The sequence below is a fragment of the Mytilus galloprovincialis genome, chromosome 6 (genome assembly GCF_965363235.1).
Source record: "Mytilus galloprovincialis chromosome 6, xbMytGall1.hap1.1, whole genome shotgun sequence".
Taxonomy (NCBI): domain Eukaryota; kingdom Metazoa; phylum Mollusca; class Bivalvia; order Mytilida; family Mytilidae; genus Mytilus; species Mytilus galloprovincialis.
This window is the reverse complement of record NC_134843.1, coordinates 15,604,745-15,607,503: the sequence shown is the minus strand read 5'-3', so window position 1 is coordinate 15,607,503 and position 2,759 is coordinate 15,604,745.

Genomic DNA, 2,759 nt, shown 5'->3' with positions numbered 1-2,759 from the left:
TATATATAAAAGAGTAGAAAAAGTCTTAAATGTCAGAGAATTTTATTAATTGTCTTTATCTCATTGCGTTCGAATAAAGGAAAAAAACAATTTAAATTTGTTATATGAAAACAGCTAAGTCATTACATGAACCATTGTTATGTGAAAGTTGCATAAACGTTGATGTAAATGACTTTTAAAGGTAATGTTCCGTAAACAATTAAACATTTATAGAGACTATTAAGCTAAAACATTTATAGTAATTGATTTAGTATCTTTTGTTATACATCAAAGTGAAAGTTGTTTTGAAACAATTTGTTAGAAAAAAATCTCAAAAAGATATTTGTTTTATTGTTAATGAATTTGGAAGGTAGTCATGATATAACATTATCTTCAACTTTCATGTTCTGAAAAAGGAAAAAAAAAAAGTACTTAATATAACATTCAATTCTTTTATCCATAATAATACTTTAATCAAAATTACACAAGTTAGCATTGGAATTCGGAATACATTTCGATACTCATTTTTTCTGTTGACATATATAGTTATTTCTATTAAAAATAATATTTTAGAGATGTTTTAGTTATGATAAATAAAAAATGTATATTGTATACGTCAATGAGACAACAACCCAACAAACATACATCTAGGTACTTAAGTACATACAATTAGTTAATACAATAGGTTTTGCATTTTCGCCGATTTTTTCTTTCTGGTGATTTCGATCTACTTAATTTTGAAAACCTCACATCCGGCTTCAGATGGCCCCCAACAGGTGTACTAGTTCAGTGAAAATAAATGCAACCTCCCGCCATTTGTATTTATACACAGAAATGTATTAAAACTTGTATCATTTAATTCTTTACATATTTTCATCAATGGTGTAAATGTGTTAGAATGGTCATATAAGACATAAAAGTTAGGACTATCCTAAGATACCTTTGTTTTACATCACACGGGCGGACGAACGGACTCACAGACCAGAAAACATAATGCCCCTCTACTATCGTAGGTGGGGCATAAGAAGATGCAAAATTAGATTGATAAATAAAAATTAAAAATAAAATGGAAAAGTTAAAGTTTAAGTGTTGACTTCTCTCCTGAATATGCGGACGGGTTTCTTGGTTTTAGTTTCTAAATCTAATCAAAAAAATATATTAAGTACTTGAAATTTCAATCATATGTTGTAAAATTTTTAATCTAGATTAATTGGTTAAGTAACCATTTTCACACCAAGAAAAGTTTCAGACATGGACTATTTATTTTTATTTACGATCAATTTAAGTATTTTTTGTTAAAAGAATTGCTGAAGTATAATAATTGTGTTGACCATTCAATGACCAATTATATCTTTTTTCTCGATAATTTGGCAATTTAGGCATCACATACTTTATCTAAATTATCTTTCGATGTCCAATATAAATAAGACAAATAAAACATATTTATTTAAGGACAGATTATAACCCTTATTTCTATTTCAATTGTTAATTTACACAAAATAATATTATTTCGATTAGGAGTCTTCAAATGATAACTGATATTAATTACTACATTGAATTTAGATTCATCTTGATTGTATCATTTTAAAATAATTGTACATTAAAAACGAAAAAGAAATGATCCTTTACTTGTCTTGTAGGGGTAATGAATCATATTTCTTTTATTTTGAATGGACACTTCGATCCGACGACATAAACAATACATAGAATAAGATGTAGCAATCCACGACTATTCTTAAAGTTCGTGTATACTTTTACATACTGAAGCAAGAGCAATAGATTTTGAACTAGTTCAAAATCAAATTCAATCTTTAAGTTACTTCGTTTTAGCGTACACCTAAATTAAGAAAACCAAGTTTATCGTTACGTTTGGTGTAACGCAGCCAATTCGGACAAAATGAACATATTAAGAGAAAGTATATAATCTCCGCAATAGTTCTTAATATGTATATGAGGAGTACCTTGCAAAATGTGTAGAAAATTGAAATTATGGTATCAAACAAAAGCGCATGTGTTGTGTGTTTCTCATGGCTAAATGAACTGTTTTGATTCTTTGATAAGTGTTTTGGCATTAAATGAACGCAGGAAATAAAAAAAAAAATAACATAAAGAGCAAATGTCCAATAATTAGTTGTGTGTCTCTATGGACTATCATTTTAGAAGGATCCAGTTCCTCCACGATAATTTAAATAAAAACTGGACACTTTATAAAACTTTGATTTTGTTTTAAATACTAAGGCTGTTCTACGTCAGGAATAGATAACTTTAGTTGTATTTGGCAAAACCTTTAGGAATTTTTGGTCCGCAATGCTCTTCAACTTCGTACTTTATCTGGCCTTTTTACTTTTTTTATTCGAGCGAAACTAAAGTAATGAGGCTTTTGTAGACGAAATGCGCCTCTTGTGTAAAAACAAAATTTCAGTCCTGGTATCTATGATGAGTTTATTTACTGGATGTTTATATCAAACAAACAGTCTTAAGTTAAGGAAACCAATGCAAATGTGTACCAAGTCAGGCTCATGTAATAACATCTATGTCAGTGTCTTTGTCTCATATTCAAATATACTAAATCTCCTTATTTTATGTTCAGAGTGTTATGATATTGTAATTATTGTATTTATTTATGTTGGCCTGATTTGTGTTGTGTGGCCTGATAGTTGTTTACAGAATAATCTTAGAATTGTGCAGTTTAAAAATCACTGGAACAATTACAGAATGATTGGAACTTTCCAGAATGATCCTAATAAAAGATGCGATATATAAACTTCTACATTTTACTA